This window comes from Perissodus microlepis, chromosome 15, assembly GCF_051167445.1.
Source record: "Perissodus microlepis isolate ML-2025 ecotype Zambia chromosome 15, ASM5116744v1, whole genome shotgun sequence".
Taxonomy (NCBI): Eukaryota; Metazoa; Chordata; class Actinopteri; order Cichliformes; family Cichlidae; genus Perissodus; species Perissodus microlepis.
The window spans coordinates 15,097,643-15,117,808 of NC_140475.1; the positions used below are offsets into that span (position 1 = coordinate 15,097,643).

The following is a 20,166-nucleotide window of genomic DNA, read 5'->3' on the forward strand; positions in this document are numbered from 1 at the left end:
TAGCCATCCTTTGCTTTGTTGACTTGGTCTTCTCTCATTGAGCTTCATGATGTAGTCACCTGAAATGGTTTTCACTTCATAGGGGGGCCTTTTCACCCGCTTCGGATGTTATCATCCTATTCAGTGGGCGTTATTAGAAAAAATCATCAGTCCCATAGATATGGGCCTTCTACACCTGCTAGTTTGTTCAGAAGTGTTCTCGGGGTTCATTTGTGGAATTTCTTGCCTTTTTAATGGGGTTGGGACCATCAGTTCTGTTGTGCAGAAGTCAGATTGGTACACAGCTGACAGCCCTTATTTGACTTTATGTTACCTTAAATAAATAGACTCACATTAAAGGCTCAATTAGGTAATGGACAAATTCACATACAACAGTGATACAATATCTTAATAAAAATTAAACAAGAAAAAGAATGAAGGCAAATAATTGCTAATTAATGAACTCGTCAGTTGAACAATTAGTTAACTATAGGCCAACGCCAACTATAAGCAACTTCACCGTTCACCTGTTAGAAGACATCTGTTTTTTATAGTCCATAATGCCGGCACCAGGTGGCGCAGTTTCACTGCATTTCCAGCGTTTGACGGCACCGTAGCATCGACACAGTTTCCCATAATGCTTTGCTGCGTGCGGTCGGCGCTGTTTGTCCAGCCGTCGCTCCAACAGTGCAGCTTTTAATGGTGCTGGAAGCGGTGCGAGATGAAAATGCTGCAACACCGCAGGCTTGTCCCGAGACTGTAGACCTGCAGATTCAGCACACGGAGATTTCTGCGGTGTGTCAGATATTCCTGGCGCCTTTCACTCAGTTTTTTAGGACATCTTGGACTCCTCTATCCCGGTGAGTTGTAGCCGCTGAAGCTAACATCAGTCTGCCAGTGTAGTACAGACCAAATGCGTTTTGTTGTGACCACTGCTGGCTAGCACGCTAGCTAGTTGGAGAGATGAGATTTGTAAGCCCCTTGCGTGGTTCCCTGCAATCCCCTGGCCATCTTTAATATGTCCTCTCGTTCTCGTTGGTTCCTAGATGTGAATTTTCAAAGTCCCGAAAGGTAGTTGAGTGGGTTTCTGTAGCCCCTGCTAGTCGTGAGTGTGTTTTGCTTTGATCTCGGCACACAGCCGGTGTAGTCGAGGCTTTGCTGTAATGTTGTCTGAATATGACCCACCTGGGCTGCCCCGAAAAAATTTCGATCTTTAATATTTGAACCCCCGTTGTTTTTTTTTATTGTCACCTGCAAAACCTGCGCCACTTTTATGGCGTGTAGATTGTCACAAATGTTGCTGCCAGTTCAACATCGAGCTGCTTGTCAGTCGTGATAATTCATATTCATGTTTCATGTTAATACACTGACGACAGTTTCAGCATCTCACCGGTCATCGTTTACACACCAATAATAAATAATAATTTGCTTTTATAATAGGCAGTCAATTGTAATGACATTTTTTAGTTTTAACACAACGATTGGAAAAGTTTAAAAATGGCTTTAAGTCATGGACTGCATCTTAACCACTTAATCAGTTGGCTTTTTTCTCCTTTTTAGATATTATTTTCAGTGACTTTATCTCCTGGCTGTTCCACCCCATTAACTAGTATTGATTCCCATAATATGAGTAATGTGCTGCCTTGTGTTTTTTGACTAAACTCCGCATTCGTTACTCAGTTGCCATCTATCATCTCGTTTATTTAAACGAGGGTAGACCGAAAATTACGTAAACTCACCAGATAACCACAAAATTAAACTGAGCTCAAACAAAAACTGGACGTTATTGTTTAAGACTGAGTGCATGAAACTTTTTAAAAGCAGTAAGGGAGTTTTCCAGAGTATTGTCTTACACTCAGTGGCATCTTCTTTTGTTACACCTTTCTAGTACCAGGTTGGACCCGCCTTTGCTTTCTGAACTCTTAATTCTTTGTGGCATGGATTGAACAAAGTGATGGAAACATTCATGAGTAATTTCGGTCCTTATTGGAGTGATAGCATCACACAGTTACTGCGGATTTGTCGACTGCACATGTGGGGGTCATTTGAGTACAGTAAATTCATTGTTGTGTTTAAGCACTTTGAGATGATTTGATCTATGTAGGAAGACTGTTATCCTGCCGGAGGGCAGGGATGGACACTGTGAGCAACAATACTCTGGTACACTGTGGCATGTAAACGATGATCTGTTGGTACTAAGGCAACCAGAGTGTGACAGTGTTCCATTATACAACCAGCAGCATCAACCATTGATAAAAGGCAGAAAAGATCCAAGCTTTCATGTTGTTTACTCCAAATTTTGTCTCTATCACCTGAAAATCACAGCAGAAATGGAGACCAGGACCAGGTAATGTTTTCCCAGTCAAAGGATTGCAAAAAAGTGAAGTTATTTACATGCTTGGTTTGACCTTCAGCGTGCCTAAATGTCTGAATGCAACGAGGTGCTGTCATGTAATTAGCTAATTAGATATTTGCATTTATGAGTGGTTGTACATAACGAAGTGGCCAGTGAGCTCTTTGCAGATGTGGAATATAAAGCCCTGTAGCTGATATTAAGGCAAGGCTTGGCATGTTTTTGGGAAGCCTTAGGTTTCTGCCTGGGGCACTGCTTTTAAAGCATGTTTCTATAACCAGCGAACCAGTTTTCACTCACATGTCTTTGCCCAAGGTCTCCACTTAATAGCTGCTGTATCAGAGTTGTAGAGCTGTAGCTGTGAGGTTAATTCATTTGTGCCTTTAATGAATTGCATTATCAGATTATACCTTTTGTTTACTTTTACGTTTAAGTCAGTAGATCATATTTAAGAGACAAATGAGTTTGAGTACATGTTATATTTGTACTTGACGCTTGGTGAAAGCTGCTGAATACACTCTGATTCTGAAAGAGGAGTGCAGGGAAATTGGCTTCTGTGAACACTGCACCTGGAGCTTATGTACTTTCCCCTATCTTAAAACCAGTATTGATAATCGTGTCTGTATTTGTCATGTGTTATTAGAGTTCTGTCTGAGACTGGGCAGCAGTTTCTTCCTATCCGGTTAGTGCCGGTGTCTGATGTTATCACAGGAAGTGTTTTTATTTGAAGGAATTCTTCCATCTCTTGATGTTTTGCTTGCTGTGCTGAGATTTGAACAAGAGCAGGTTGTTAAAGTGTTTGCATCATGATAATAAACAAAAGAGACTTGTGTTTTTGTGATGATGCAGCACAAAATCTATCATAGAGCATGCCAATAAAGATCTGTCCAAAAGCTGAAATATCACCAAACAGCTGTTTGTGTGGTTAGAAATTTCCACACTTATACGGTTAGATTGTACGGAGCCCCTCTGATGACATGGTCCAAAAAATAAATAAATTGTGGCCACAAAATACTACTTTGTGGGCATGAAATGTATCAGTATATTATATGCTATACGATCAATAGTAATATAGGAGCTTTAGGGAAGTACTTGCTGCTTATGAACGGTGGGAGTCACCTTGTAGATGAAAATATGAGGCTCTGGATTTGAAGTCAGGTTTTTTTGGCATGGGATCCTGTTTGGGTTAGAAGTGAATATGCTTGATTTAAACCAAATGCATCTGGCAGAATCCTACTGTATGAGAACCAGTATAACCAGGTTCCAGACTGGTCAGTAGTGAAATATTGATAAGCACCTGAACAACCACAGTCGTTATCGGTGTTTATGCTAATGCTGGTCAGCTAGTCATAATGAAGCTGTTTACATTCTTTGCACTCTATTCAGGGCTGGCAGGGCAAAATATTCATAAATGTTAAATTACTTCACATTTTAATGAAAGTACACCTCAGTGCAATACACTGTATGCAAATAGGTAGTCATATGTAGGCAGGGTAACTCCAGCAACCTCAGGAAACGCACATGTGACCTTCCTTAAAGCAGTGCAGTGTGTTTGGTTGCTCTAAAAGCAGCAAAGTGGTTGCACTACCAGAGTGAGGTTTCCTGGCCCTGTTGCTGATGGGATTTTCCAAACTAACAATGTGACACTTGTTATTTTTAAAATAAGTCTGTAGTTACTCACTACTCATGCTTCCATCCATATCCAAAGACATTGATGTTAAATTAATTTTGTACTGGCCAAGGATGTGAGGTAGATGAAGGGCTTAAGTACAAAGAGTAAAGTGCTGTATGACTGTAGACTGATATGTGGTCAGTAAGACTAGAAAGCACTGTATGAATGAGCATCCAACCCATTCTCCACTGCCAAGTTCATTTTGGTACAGTATCCTCTTCCTGGTGTGAGCTGCACTGACAGTGAGGAGTAACTCATTTTGGTTTGCTCATGAATGTTCAGATGTTTATTATTATGATGTCGCCTGTGTAGGCAGCTGGACTTATTTTATAAGTTCAATACTCCCCATCAGCTGTTAGAACTGAAGAAGCTTATTGGATGAGAGGTGAAACATCTTCAGGAATTAAAAAAAAGGAATCCATTTGCCTTCAGCTCAGCCACTTGAGACCATCCCCATGTTACACAGCTGATTAAATCACATGAATAATTCTTGAATTCTGTTTAGGTGTCTGTTTCTCAGCTTCAGACTGCTGGGTATGTCCTTGCCAGCTCACTGAGATTCTCACACCTGTGCTTTTCTGACTGCTATCGCAGGCCAAAATATCTAAATATCTGCTGTGAAATGGCCCAGTTGTTATTTTCTCACTGACTGTGATGAAGAGAAAAGTGGTCAGAATTTGGCTTGATTGCTCGCGATGATAATTATACCGTGGAAGGAGATGGAGGTGCTTCTTTATGGCAGTCCTGATTTGTTTTTTACCACACTAGAGTGAGAGGGTTTGGCTGTGGTTTTCAAACACTGATGACATTAACTGCCTCGTCTTTGTGATGAGGGCCTGGATGAATCATCAAATAGAGCTTGTGCCTCTTGACTTGGATTCTATCAAACTATTCTGCTCTTGTCAGAGAAAATGCAGAGGTTTAGAGCTACTTGAATAGCTGACTGGTCACACTATGGAGGAGTGAGCTCTGCTACTCTGCATCATCCTCTAAATCTGCTTTAAACGGCAGGAAAAGTTAGGCAACATAAACCATGGACAGCTTGTTCTATTTGTTTATTGAAACACAGAAGAATGGTTCCTTTGCACTAGAAGACAGAAGTAAATGTTTTGAGTGAAGCTTCTGACAAAAACAGATGCAGCGGCTCAGAAAATGAGAAAAGAGCAGAATGACAGTCCTGCTTTTACTTAGCAAACAGCAGCTCTTCATGCACCGCCTGCAAGCAGTAGGATTTCTCGGCTCACTCATCTCCAATAATACTACAGTCACACTAGGGAAAACAGTAGTTTGGGACTTTGACATGATCAAAATTACTGCAACAAATAAAGCACAATAAACTTGTGATCCTTTTGCTTTTTAAATGGTTGTTTTGAAGACGGGTAGGGCAAGGCTGTGACTACTTGCAGTCAGTTCCCGTCCTTAGAGGGACTATGAGGCTTCAGGATGGAGATTAAACTGAGTCGGAGGGCTGAAGAGGATTCGTAGCAGCTTTTGGAAATTGGAAATAGTTTTATAGAAACGAGTTATCATTGAATTTGAACAAATATAAATGTTTAAAATATTATTTAAATTTGTTTAGATCTGTGTTATACTGATTGTCATTTTCTTTTCATGTTGTCTGTCCAAACATGGATGGAGTGAGTTCTGTTGACGTTATATTGACCATGTTTCAAGACACTAATTAGGAGAGTTTTGTATGATAATTGCTTTAAGCATTTTATCGGCCAGCTCCATAAAAATCTTTACTTCAAACATTTATATAAACTTATAAAATCCCCAATTAGGATCATTAATGATGTAGGATTTAGAGACCACACGATATTTTGTTTTCAGGTAAAAAACTGTGAAGGTCATGGATTTCAAAAAATGTAAAACTGCACAAGTTTTGTATAAAGTCAGATATAATCTGCAACTAGGAAATGTACAGAGGATTTTTTTTTTTTTTTTTGACAGAGAGGGAGACTATAACCCGAAGGCTAAGCTAAACTTCAAGACACCTAATGCACAAACAATAGTGAAAACCTTTTTTTTCATTTGTGGAGAGAATAGTTTCCCATCTGTTTCTGTCTATCTCTCTGTCTATCTATCTACTGAATATACATTTTGAGGCGAAGTCAAGGTGACGATTGTAAGTTGCTAGACTGTGGCGCATTGGGTAAGGATTATGAAGTGATTTATAAGCGTGCATAATTGAATGGGTCAGGTTTGCAATTACATGCAATCTGTTTGTGGTAATACGATGATAAATTGAAAATGGTTGCTATCTGCATACACAGAAATTCACACGAACTACTTGCCTTTAGAGTTCAGGCAGATCCTCATAGATTTGAAACAGAAATGATGAAATTCTGCCACACATGGTTACAAAGTTGCTGCAAGATTGCGAATTACCTGCAAATTCACCTTGCCAGTTGGCAACTAGTGAGCTGAGTCCTCTATTGTAAAGTGTTGTGGTGTTGATGAGTTGATTGCCAACACGTTGCAATCAGTCTGTCTGTTTAGAAATTAAATGGTAGTTATTTGCAAACCTTCACCGATCTGTTTGAGAGTGATTGTCGTTGCTCCAAGTTATTCTCTACAAGATACGCAGAGATGTCACCAAACTGGAGCTCTGGGAGAGATGTCACCACTTTCAGGGATTAAATGAAGCTGCCAGGGCAGACTGTGGATCACAAGTCCCCAAAATTCCTAGTTTCAGTGAGCGTTTGGTTGCTGCAACTATTGCCAGTTGGTTGGCAAATGTGAAAAATTTCATTGTGAGAATCCGTTGTCCAAGTTGCTTGGAGGTTGACTTGCTATATTGTACTTTAGCTTGACTGAGCAATAAGCAACGTGTTTTAAATGGGAAAAACAGCTTTGTGCACACCTAGTGGACCATAGTCATTTCATTGTTACCCTTAAGGTACTGTAAGAGCCACTCGTGACTGAAGCAGTTGAAAATAACTGCTTTATTGCAAAAGTTGATTGTCAGTCTGGAAGACATTTCCTTCACTTTTTAATACATTTGATTTAAACACGTGGTAAGATTTTTCCTTTTTTTTTGATCAGTGTAGCTTTAGAGTTCAGCCCATTGTGAGGCTGAGTAGTCATTAACAGCATCACTTAAAGTAGTGTGAAAGCTCTAAATTGACGCTCAGGTGCAGTCTCTTTTGGGGTGGTACACTGCAATAATTTAGCCTTGTCAAGGGGCTAATCACCCTGGCTCCCCTCCCACAATCCACCAGTGTCTGGAGGATGAGGCTTGCGGGCTTCTGGCAGCTGTTGTCAGGCTGAGTCAATCTGTTATGGTCTACGCCAGCCTGCACGGGAAGGGGGAGAGAAAGAGCTCTCAGGAGGACACGGCAAGCGGGGCTGCTGCCACTGCTATAGCAAGATAACAGGAGGAGTTATATGTTGAGAGGGCAGGATTTTACTATTTGTGTGCTAAATTTCTCTGTGTTATCTGCTGACTGTTCTGTCTGGAAAGTATTCATAGGGGAGAGTCAGGTTTGAGCATGTATGACTTTGTGAGGACCTGCCTTGACATTAGGTTTAGCTGTTTTTATGTATAGCCCTTTATTGTTGGGGTTGTGTTTTAACTGTTGACCTTCAGTTCAGACATGTCTTTGATTAAACACTTAATTGATAATTAATGACATAATAATAATAAAAACGGTTGGTAGCTGGTGCGTGTGTTATGTAAGTGCATCTGTCCCTGGTTCATTGCAATGTTAAGCTATTCTGCTGGTGTGAAATTTATCAGTTGAAAAATAATATACTTCTTGTAACTCTAGCATAGTGCATCACAAAAAGACAGCACCAGTCTCTGTTTAAGAACAAAGAACATCCCTAATTTACAGTCTGACAGTGCCAATAATTTCCAGGGTTTAACTCAAAGCTGCAGCTGTTTTGACATAAACAGCTTCCATGTCTTAAAATGAATTGTCAGTGGCGTAATATATTTACGCCAACACTGTCAAAGAGAAATGTGCTGAAATTGGTTATATTCATGGAGCAAAGACAGTGCTCTGTGGATTTAAATCACTTTTGAGTTTCAGCCAGACATAGGCTATTTTTCTATGTGATTATTGAGGCTTACAAACTAGTCCTATTTATGGCTTTAGCCCAATTGTTGATATTGCAGCCCTGGCACAGAGTGGTGTTGATGCTGGGAGAGAGAACTGGCAGAGACCTCACAATAAGACTCAGTCGTCAAGCAAATATTTGGAGGCATACTTCCATTTGTAGTCTGTTCAGAGTGGATGGCTGTCCGCAACTTTGCGAGGGCAGACAGAGAGGGAGAAATCTTTCAAATCGTGTTGGTGGATGTAACACTACATTTATAAAATAGCCAAAGGTCACAATCAAATGATGCAGCAGGGGCTTGCAGGAGTGGCCTTCTTTAAGGTAGATGTTAAAGAAGCAGAGGTGTGATTACTACTGCAGTAATGATTTTGTTTTATCTATGTTTGCCACAAACCAGGACGCCTGCATAGATTTTTGTTAGTGCATGATAAATTCTAATTTTGCAGTGAAAAAGATTTAAAAAAAATATCTGATTATGGCAGAACTTTAAACGCATGTAGCACGTGATAATGTAAGAGCAGCTTTTGGTCAAAGGAATAACAGATGATCTGCAGATCCTCTGCTGACAGCTGTCCATCGCCACATGGAGATCCCTCAGATTAAGTCGATGATATTGATCTCTCTCTGTGACTTAGTCACTATGCAGCTTAAAAAATATTGTCACAACATTTTTGCTCATATTGATCAGTATTGATCATTTTTACTGGGAATGCACCCATTGGATATTTGTACGGGATATTGGCCTGATGCTGACAACGTGCTGATCTGTTCAATTCAGTTCTATTTTTTTTTTTTTTCCATTTAATTTATTTGTGCCTGATTGTTTTCTCAGTTCTCCAGCCTGTAGCTCAGAAATCAATCTCAGAATGCTATGTTCCCTAAAGGGCATAACGAGGCGCGGCACACATGGCAAACCACGGCAGGAGGAGGACTCATCAAATAACTATTCCAATTATTTAGGATGATACATTTTTTTGCCCTTAACTGTTTCTGTGATCATTATAATTTTTTTAAAACGATAATGTTTTATCTGATTATGCCATATTGTGTTGTATAATGAAAAGTCTTCCTAAATATAAAACACGACATTAGTACAGTTAAATCTGAGATCATAAAATACAGCTGTAGTTGCAGCTATAACAAAGTTATTTATGATGCACTTGGGTTGTATTTAATCAGTGTTGCTCTAAAGTGACTGCTCCAAGGAGAGGATATGTTATTTAGTTAAGTGCCTGTTGCCTCGACCCCTCTCTCCTTGTGTCTCTACCACGCCTCCTCCACTTGCATCTCTGGTGGGAGGCGCTAAGGCGAGAAGAGGAATTGAGGATGGGCGGTTTGGGAAATTGAAGAGGGTGGTTTATTGTTCTGTGTTTACTTTGCCGCATGACAGCAGCAGCTAGCAGGACAGCTAATGTAGCATGAAGGAAGCTAATGGCAAAGACACAGCAAATGGGGAGTTATTCAGTGATTGAAGGACTTCAACGAGATGATGCTTTAGCTTCTCTCTCTCTCTTGCGCTAAGAGTAACATAAAGGTTTATTAGTCAGTGCAATCTCTTACCGTGTTTGTGTGAGAGAGAAGGTGCAGAAAAAGGAGAAACCTGCGTCTGCAAAAAACAATAGTAAGCATAAGCCTATGGACTCGCCTTGATTTAAGAATTTGAGAGGATTAGTCCAAAAAATTAGGCATATTAAGTAAATTTGTCAAAAATGTGTAATATTTTATATTGCCTTAAATTTAAAGGATTGATTTCAAGTGTATTAGTTGAATACTGTTATCAGATTTGTGCTCGATATCAGTAGTAATCAAAGCGTCTGTGTTGGTTTGGAAATGGAAAAACTTGGATTGGTGCAGCAATTATAATTACTGCTTGCATTTGTTACTATGAATGATGCAGGAGCTGCGCTGATAATAATGTAAACATAATGTGTTTGTGTGGTGTCAGCTCACAACGGTGTTGTTGACTTCTATAAGCTTAACAGAGAATTGGATGGTATTCTGCTTGGGTTTATAAAGATATCTATCTGTTGTTTGACGTTAGCATTGCAAAAGTCTAATATTAAAGAACTGTTCAGTTATTTTTTATTGTAAATAATACAGGTCTTTGCTTCTCTGGAATGAAAAAGGTTAATAAAAACAAACAAATTATGTATAAGCTCACTTAATTACATAAGCTAGTTTATTTTTATAGTTTCAAGTTTTATTGTCGTGTTTTCCAGTACAATGAAATTATTGCTTGTCAGGTGTTTATTGGCAGTGGGGTCGATTACTACCAGACCATACTCCATGATTTTAAATATCAATGTAACAACTACAAACCTGCTACAATTGGCATCAGTTTGGGTTTACGTTTATTGGACAAATTAACTGAAAGGAAGTTCAAGCAATATCATCTCCCCTTCTTCACCTACTTTCTCTACTTGTTAACAGGATAAAAGTAGGTCTGCTGTATCTGTGTTGAGACAAACTAATTAAAAAGTAACAAAGTTGAAGCCAACTGTGAATAATTGCATTCGGTTATATATACATAACCACAAAGTCTTAAAAGATGCAAGGCTATGGAAAAGGAATACCAAATGGGATGCTATAATTTAATAAGGAAAGTAATTTTTAATGTTGTCAGACATCTCTCCTTAAGGTTAGCATAAAGACCCCACCTCCTAGACGCAATCAGGCATTCGAGTCAGCAGCCGAACTTTTCACCAGTCGGTGCCAGACTTGTCTAAATGTAAAAATAAAATAAGCTACTTCCCAGCATTAATTAACTCATTCAGCCACATTTGTTGCTTCATATTTAATCCGCAGACATTAATGGTGTCGGTCTTATAAGTCAGTTTAACTTCAGTAAGAAAGAAAGTATAATCCACAAAATGCTTCTTTTTTTTTGTCCTATAATATATTCAGCATACATAGACAAAATCGGGATTTGGAACTCCCTGTGCTTTAGTGTATGTTACACAGCTTTACTTTAGATGTTGCTTCTTTGAGGAAAAAAGAGGGCTTTTTGACACACCAGAGCCTTTGCGGCAGTGAACTTGACATGTGTTCAATCAGAGAAGCAGTTTCCACTCTGGAATACGGAAAAACTCTTTCATTTTCTCTGCCCTCATTCTTCTTCCTGCCTCGGACGAACTGTTGTAACACAGAGAGACTGAACTTCGTGTAGTTGTGATTGCTGGATTCACTTTGCTCCAGATAAAGTGTGATAAGAGCCAAAGCGACTAATTGGGGTCGACCATGCCTTTTCAAAATTGTGACATCTGGGCTTGTGAAATGTTCTAAGATGGTGATTAATGAGATGAATACTTATTTTATTATGAATCTGCATAGCTTTAACAGGAAATGGATAATGAAGCACCTGGGCCCCCCAAAAAACCCACAAACTGAGAGATTCTGTACTATTTTGGCTGAAGATAAGAGTATAAATGTGAAGTGAACAGTATAAATACAAAGGTGAGAAATATACAGAGGCCACATATAATGAGTTAAAGTTATTTTTAGCTTAAATGGCCGTAGTTTCCATTTAGGGTGAGATTTTACTAGATTCTGCCAGGAGGAAGAGTGCATGAGAGGCTTGTTTGTGGCCTCAGACTCTTCTGTCCTATTTCATCTCTGACTAAAGTAATTATGCAGACTCAAATGTTTAAATGAGTACCATGTGGCAGCCTGTAATTAGATTTTTGGTAATGAATGGGTGAAATACCAGTTGCAGGCATTCAAGCACAGAAGTTCCCTGTAAAGATGAGGTTTGACAGTGTAGCTTGACAAGGGACAGGGATGTGTCATTTAGACGCGTCGTTACTTAGAGGATGAAAAGACGGTTTGAACTTTGGTTTTCCGAAAGTCTTTTCTTAGAACTGACTTTGCTCATCACTCGAGAGACTGACTGAAGTTCTCATTATTCTGGGTCTAACAAAAAAATAATTGATGAATCAGCGCTACTCATTTGTAATATTACAGAAGTGAATTTTAAAAGAAAATACCAGTGAGAGTCCTCCACATTTTCTGTGCGCAAAGAAGCAAATTCAACACACCTAGGGTATCTTCTCGTTATCTAGATTTACGTCCCTTACTAATGTCATCAGCATACGCAGTCACGCGAAGCTGGTTATCAACTCATTAAGTTAACCTAGAGTTTCTTCTGTGCATTCACATGCAAGGGATGGCATTGTCATCCTCTGACCAATCACAAACATGGATATATGTAAGGCAGTAAAGCGGCTGGTTTTCCAAAGGAAGTTAAAATTATACAGCAGCTGCTGCTGCTGCAGTCAAAGCACAAGCAGGAGTGCGTGTATGAGTGGAAGAGCAGTGTGGATAATATAGTATTTAAAGTGTGCGTTTTAAGTGCTTTGGTCAGTAAGACTGGAAAAGAGCTACTCTATTATTGAGGTATTGGTTATGATTAAGGTTTTATTAAATTCATGTTTAAAGGATAGTTTTAGTTTTTATTCTTTCTGCTGCAGCCTCTGTGAGTGTAAAGATAAAAGAAAAACTAAATTCAGTTCAAATGTAGGCTTAGTCTATGTGCAGTAGGGCTGCCACGATTAGTCGACTAGTCACGATTACGTCGACTATCAAAATCGTCGACGACTGATTTAATAGTCGACGAGTCGTTTGAAGCTTTGTAAGATCCCAAAACACGCAGGAATAAGTAGTAGGATTTAAGAGTGTAATAACGGACTGAAACAGAAGATGGCAGCACTGCATGTACAAGGATACCAGCTGCCGTTAAACTCCGAAGAAGAAGTAGTATCTCTGTCCCAGAATTCATAGCGCAGCCCAGCTCAGTTTCCAACAATGGCGGCAGCTAGTTAGTTTTAATATTACTCTTATTATTCTTTCTGGGTCACAAAATAAACGTTTAGGCTAGAATGTAACTGTGTAAACCTCAAATATCTGCTGTTTATCAAGACACCACATATTTTCAAAAGCGCTCCGACGTTTTCGGAGATGTCTGTTACCCACTAGCTCGATAGCTAGCCGGGGGCAAGGCTCACTAGAGCCCGTGAGAACACCGGACTCTCACGGGCTCTATACTTAAAGGTATATAAGTCACTTAGATAACTTAAAAATGTTATTGTTTGGCTTTTTTTTTTTTTTTAGTATTTTATTTGTTCCTGAGTAAATCGGTTTGGCTGAGATTAAAGTTATAGTTTTTACACAGCTAAATAAACGTCAAGCAGACAGCTGATTATCAGAAGTGTGAGATGCTGGAGAATATACTCCGGTGTCCTGTTATATTTTAGATAGCAAGGAGTTTATTAAACTTCACCGAAACAATTTCATTAAAATTTAATAAACTATCATCTTGTCTTTATTTTTAGTTAGCACATACCTTAAACACTTAAAGCTGTAAGCTAATGATAGTTATATAAGAGCAGATGCTGCTGGTGCAATAAGCTGTACGTTTTACGTCCAATGGATGATGATCTGATTAGTCGACTAATCGCAAAAATAATCGGTGACTAATCGACTATCAAAATAATCGTTTGTGGCAGCCCTAATGTGCAGTATAGGTGCAGGGACATGCAAAGACATTGGAAAATATTCAAAAACATTAAACCCTCGTACCATCTGCGTACAGATTGTTTAAGGTATTCCCAGAATGCTAAGGCTGTTTTCCAGAGCATTGATTGGTCAGTAGGTGGTGATTTCATTCTTGTTGATCTTAAATCTGGAGTCTAGCCTGCTCCAGAGCAAATTGTATTTGCATGATATGTTATCATGGTGATGTACCCTGGTAAGAAAGGAATCACCTTCACAGTAAAGAAAACCAAGCGTTAAGCCTGAAGTTACTTAGATAAGCTCAAATCCTGCTTTGTTGTTCAGACCTCTGGCAGCACTAGAAGCTCAAAAAACATTGATTAATCCATGCAACCAGTAAGCCCCAGTAAGGCTGTAATGTGGCAAAAGTCATAATCACAATTCCTGCTTATTTAAGTCACACACAGCTAGAGACTGGTTGCAGACCACCTGAGAACCACTGGTCTTAAGAAAAAAAAAAGTGGATTCCTCGATTGGTTGACGAACAGTTGCTAGCATTTGGTCACAAAGACGTATACAATTCCTTTGGTTGTAAGCAGATTACACTGGTTACCATTAATTTGCTTGGAAGACCCCAGCTTGTCTGTAAACACTTGCAAACCATTCACCAAGTCATAGTGAACCTATGAAAAGTGCAACACAAACCAGAAACAAGAGCATGTTTGCCTTCAAAGTAAAACTTGTGCCAAATGTGCAATTTCACTTGTATTTTTATTTTTTATTTTTATTCCTATTTATTCTATTTATCCCCTTTGTATATTTTATTTATATATGTCTCTGTATTTATATATGTGTGTGTATATACATATATATATAATATTCTGTAACTCTGTAACTTCTGTCGGTGCTGTGCTTTTTTGGAAACCGAATTTCCCAGAGGAACCCACCCGAGGGATTAATAAAGTTTTATCTTATCTTATCTGAAGCGTGTTGGTTGTAGCAGTATGGCACAGTTTTTACTTTAAAGGCAAACATTCTCTGTTGTCGGTGTATGTCACAATTTTCATAATTCAAATGCCGCTCAGAGAGTAAATTACAAGTGTTTGAAAACAAATATGTGACTTCCATGCAAACTACAGGTGACCGTGCAACCAATTTCATCCAGCAGCAGCCAACAACCTCCAGCAACCACTCTCCAGACTGTTTCAAAATATATATTTTTCCATAGAGATCGCAGGTTGCCAGATCTGACATGATTACTCTTCAAAGTCTTTTTAAAAGTTTTATAAATACATGGGCTTGGCATGAGCTTCAAATGCATTTCAAATGGAAAAACAAAGAAGTGCAATTAAAGACTCGCAGGTGGTTGCGGACAAAAGTTTGTCGTTTTGGGATTTGAGCCCAGACCGGCCTGTGATTTTTGGACAATGGAGCCTGTCTGGCACAGGCAACAAACTGACACCTCCATCACGCTGCTGAAAGCAGACCGGGTGAGAGACCTTTGGCAATCCGGAAGCAACTAACAGCAAATTATAGTTTATCTTTTATCTCTGTAGATGTAATTTTCTCCCTTAGCTTGTCTCCTCTCTGTCACAGTCAGATATTGTCTGCACTGTGGATAAAGCAATAACTGTGAAAAACCCAGTCAATTCTGTATGTCACAGTCAGTCTAAGCTTTTAGTTTCACAACAATTCTCGATACAAAACAATATCTGGGAAACTCTTTCTGCAAAGAGACCGCAGAAGGACGTTGGAGTATGTGAACCAATAGATGCTCTAGATAACACTCAGCTCCTAAGTAAATACAATTTTAACATAAAAAGCATGACCGTGCTGTTGGGGAAGAGGAAATGCCAAAGGAAAATAGTCAAATGCTGCTTTTCATACCACTTCAAGAAGAATTAGTTGCGCATCTCGCCTGAATTTTGCTCAGCAGGCACCTCATCTCATGCATCTGTTTTTCGGTAATGTGGATTCAGTGTAACTTGAGCGCATTCACTTCTCCTTCCTGTCCTCTGTAGCAAACTCTAATTCTTTTGTTGTATTTTTAAAATCTTTTTTTCTACATTAAATTGGACGTTATTTTGTCTGAGTTTGTGTACAAAGAGAGTCTGTCCAGCATCATGAATACGTGTTTTCAAAAAGCAATAAAACTGGAACCTTAATTAAAGGAAAGCGACAAAAACCAGCTTCATGTTTTTCTGCCAACTCTGCCCTTTGTTTTCAGGAAGGAGCAAAGTAACAAAGCTAACTAACCAGTTTTGGAAAACCGAAGAATACGTGATTATATTTTTGCCTACTGTGCGAATTTCTGGCAGGAAAAAAAGGCCAAATAAAAATTAAAGATGTCAGAGGATCTCTTTGGAGGCTTTTTGGGAGCTGAAACTCATTAGACAAAAAATGTGTGAGCTATTGTGTGGTGAAAAATGGAGGAGTCCTCTGTGTCTCTATGTCTGCTTTGACTTTAATTGGCTCTCACATTCGCAATTCTCACCACCACGGCGAGAGACTCTCCGTGCCTCACCCCTGCGGGGCAGCTCGTGCCACAGCAGTTAAACAGCAGAGGCTTCACTGACAGATTAGCACCTCCTGCAAAGGCAGAACGATTCATTTTGTTTATCGCTCTCCGAGCGCTAGGTCACCAAAGATGTTCGCAGATGTTGGTCTACATTACCGGTGTAGGGTCTTTCGATCATGTGGGTGATATTTGCATCTGTGCATGCATTTCATGTGAGATTTACACTGGGTTGTCTCTTAAATGATAAATATGTGCACTCCAGAAAGGACACGGGACTTTTATTTATTTATTTATTTTTAAGGCTCGTGTGTAATCGTTGTCATACTGCAGGAGCTTTGGAGGTTGGAAGTTACCCAGGCCCATCTGTCATGAACTCATTCCTCCTCTCCCGCCCCTTCCCCGGTCATCACTCTCTGTCTCTTTCTGTTTATCTACATCTCTGTCTGTGTCTGTCTGCGCAAAATGGTATTCAGCAGAGTTATAAATACTCATGATTAGACCTAGTGATATTCGCTTGCAAACAAGAGGGCAGTTTAGTGTGGATTTTCTGTCTGCCTCTGTTTGTCTCCGTCTCTTTTAATGCACACACGGATATATAAAGGTCATCGCACCCATACATTATGTACGGAGTAGGAGGTGATCCACACGGAGGGCGAAATTAATTGCTCCTTCTCTGGGCGATCATCGCACCGATACCCCTGATAGTGATAACGGCCTCATTGTCATTTCCTCAGCATTATTTGATAATGAAAGAGGGAAGAAATGAGCATCCACCGAACCGTTTTCAGTTCATAGAGCAGTGTGGAAAAGTATTTCATTCTTAAGTTGGTGTACAGTCAGAAATGTTTCTGCATGGTTTTTGGTGTGGAAGAGGTGTGTGTGCGTGTGTATGTATGTATATATATATATATATATATATATATATATATATATATATATATTTCCCCCCCCCCCCAATGTATATTCCAAAAAATAGCTTCTCTGTTTATGATATGTATGTTAAACACACTCAGTACCTGGTGGGGGTTTTTGTTTTGTTTTGTTTTTTGATGAGAATACCTTGGTAAAATCACTGCAGTCTCTCTGCAACACAAACTGAAGATTGTAAAACTCATAAAGTAAGGATTTATTGCAGGAATCCTGCCTGTGAGAGGCAATTTTTTTTCAACTGTAAGATCATCTTGGAGGGTGTCGCTTGTGGTGGTGTTGAACTGCGTTGCATAATATAGCAGTGTTTAGCCTACCCCTACAGTGCTTTTCAACAGATTTAGATTGATTTGTGACAGTTGCGGTTTGTAGGAAATGTGTCCATGAGTGTGGCTCTCTTAAATGAAATATTAAGCAGAAATATTTTTGTTTCTCATCTTCAGATATTTTATTTGTTAAGTACTCTATGACAAACAAACAACAATATAATCAGTTCCAGATGAACTTCAGCTCCATTGTCTTGGATGAAGTTGATGGCTATCATTCTTGTCCTTGATCTGCAGCATCTGGGCTTTCATTGTGCTTAGTGTGATCCTCTGCTAGCAACAGACCTGTCTAAAACTGAGATAGAGTACATCTGACTACTGTATGAAATCAATCAAACACAATGAATTAGGGGAAGCATCAGGGCTCACTTTGGGGTGAAAAAAGAATGTGAGGATTGTTTACTAGATTGTAGATGACAGGATAATGATGATGATGATGATGATGATGATGATAATAATAATAATAAAATATGTTAGACATTTGGCAAATATACCCTGGAATTTCACCCAAACCATTTGTGGAAAGACACTACTAATATAAAAGAGAAAAGTCTGATCATTTTTCATTTGCATGCACAGTATATGAGTAATGCCTTATGATATGCATTTGGAACATGAAGAAGTAATTAATAGGCTTTCATATATATATTATATAGTCTGGTATATAAGATTGCTCAGGTTAAGCAGTTTGGAAACAAAGCCAAAGAAGAGAGGCTGAGATGGTTTGGACATGTGCAGAGGAGGGATGGTGGCATTATTAGGAAAGGATGCTGAATGTGAAGCTGCCAGGCAAGAGGAGAAAAGGACAACCACAGAGACAAGTCATGGATGTGGTAAAGGAGACATGCAGAGGGTTGGTGGGACAGAGGTGATAGGGTGAGATGGAGGCAGATGATCCATTGTGGTGTCCCCTAAAGGGAAAAGCTGAAAGAAGAAGACGAAGATAATAGTCAGAGGTAGGTGTAGATTGAACTAGTTTGGGATCGGTGTGATTTTTATAATTGTTAAACCACATAAAGTTGCAACATCATTCACTGTTATGCGCTTATTCTGGAAGCATATTTACAACCACAAAATGAAACCGCAAACATCACAAATGAAATAAAATGCAATATTTCAAGCAAGGTTTAATGCTACTCATCAAGTAGCTTCAGCAATTTAAATAGGACCATCAATTGCTAGCTTTAATCAAGTACTCTCGTCTTGTCATAACTCCTATGAGTGCCTTACAGTTATTTCTGTAACATGCTAGTGATAAAAGTCCTTGAGATGCCTCTGTCAGCTGTCTGCAGATGAGCTGTGATCCATGGCTACAACAGCTGCTCCCCTCACACAGCCCTACCACTGTGCCTTTCCTGCAGCTGCCTCCACCTCCCCACCACCCCATCACCTCCACAGGGAATGCCATGCTTCGAACTCCTCGATGAAATTACAATTAATTATGGGAAAGGTAGTATGCAAGCACAATGAGCCCAAAGTCCCTTAAGGAGAGAGTAATGCATCAGGGTAACCTGGAGTCCCAGCAGGCATTAAGCTTTTCTCAAGTGCAGAAGCGTGTTCTCCGAAGACCTGTTCTTACTGGCCCAGTAAGCTAGAACTGTGTACATTTAAATTAAGGTTTCGGTTTTGCCTAGTATTTAACTACAGCGGTATGTTAGCGATGCATTAAAGTGACAAGAAAAACTGTTTGACCTTTTACATATGCTCCCCAGCTAGAAAAATAACAAGTAGTAAAATGAAATGCAAATATGATAAACTCGATTTCCCCCTCAGAGCTCTACTGTAAGGTAATAGGTGTTTAGATCATTTTTACAATAAGTGGTCCTGGTCCTACAGTGCATATAAGCTTCACACTGCTGCAGTATGTGCTAAGTGGCTGAAACTAGAGAGATACTGTAGCCTACTGCACTGTATTGTGTGATGCATTGCAACTTTGTCCTTGAGCGGTGTTATTTTTGAACATTGTCTTTTAAGTATACTGCAAGCTGTGGAAACAACAGGCTCAGCTATTTCACGTCATTGACAGTGGTGTAACCGTGTGTTTTTCTACAGGAGTGACCAGGTTTATTACTTATTCCTTTAATATAAGGATTCATAATGGAATAATAAGTAATTCATTGGATTTATACTTTTTTTATGAACTAGATTTGATTTTTAACATTTAACTGAATAAAAATCCCACATTGGAACATTTACTTGTGCAAAACTTGTGCAACATAACTGCTAAACAACTTGTTTTCTTTAGATATATAAAAAAAAAAAAAATCAAAACTGCTTTTGCAAGAGAATACAGGCAGTTAAATATTTCCTTCTGCCCTTGAATCTATGACTTCTTCTCGCTGTCTGTCAGACTCGTCATCTGCTGGTAGAAAAAAAAACCCTCGCTCTCGACTTTGTTGCAGGATATGTCATTCCTCAGAAACTTCAGCTTTTACTCATTCACCAGCTGCTCCAGCAGCAGCCTTCCTCCGTGTCACCCCCCAACTCATGAGATGTGGTCCTTGAGTCGGACCGATTGTAGCCAAGTAAAAACCTGTTATAGCTGAATGTCACTGCTGTCTGTGTTCTGTGTTTCTTAAAGGAATTTCCGGACCGTCTCAAAAAGCACTGCCAGGTTGCAGAGACTGTTCAAACATTTATACAAGCTCTTGCCCTCAAATGCCAGCAGCACCCCCCACTTCTTCATTCAGGCTCTGAGCCGAGCACCTGCTGCTGTCATTCTTTTCACCTCACATGAATACGTGTGTTAATTCCACACGATGAATTGCAGAATGTTTGCAAGCATCACAACATAGATTCTGTCCCACTTTTTTTTTTCTTTTTTTTTTTTTTTAAGGTT

General features: G+C 39.4%; 1 protein-coding gene across 1 annotated transcript in view; it reads left to right on the forward strand.

The window, feature by feature from the left end:
* The first annotated feature begins 617 nt into the window (after nucleotides 1-617).
* extl3 (exostosin-like glycosyltransferase 3) overlaps nucleotides 618-20,166 on the forward strand; it is a 37,801-nt gene continuing 18,252 nt past the window's right edge. Inside the window, exon 1 of the mRNA XM_084954372.1 lies at nucleotides 618-839. The gene's annotated coding sequence lies outside the window, so the exon portion shown is untranslated. The remainder of the gene's footprint in view (nucleotides 840-20,166) is intronic.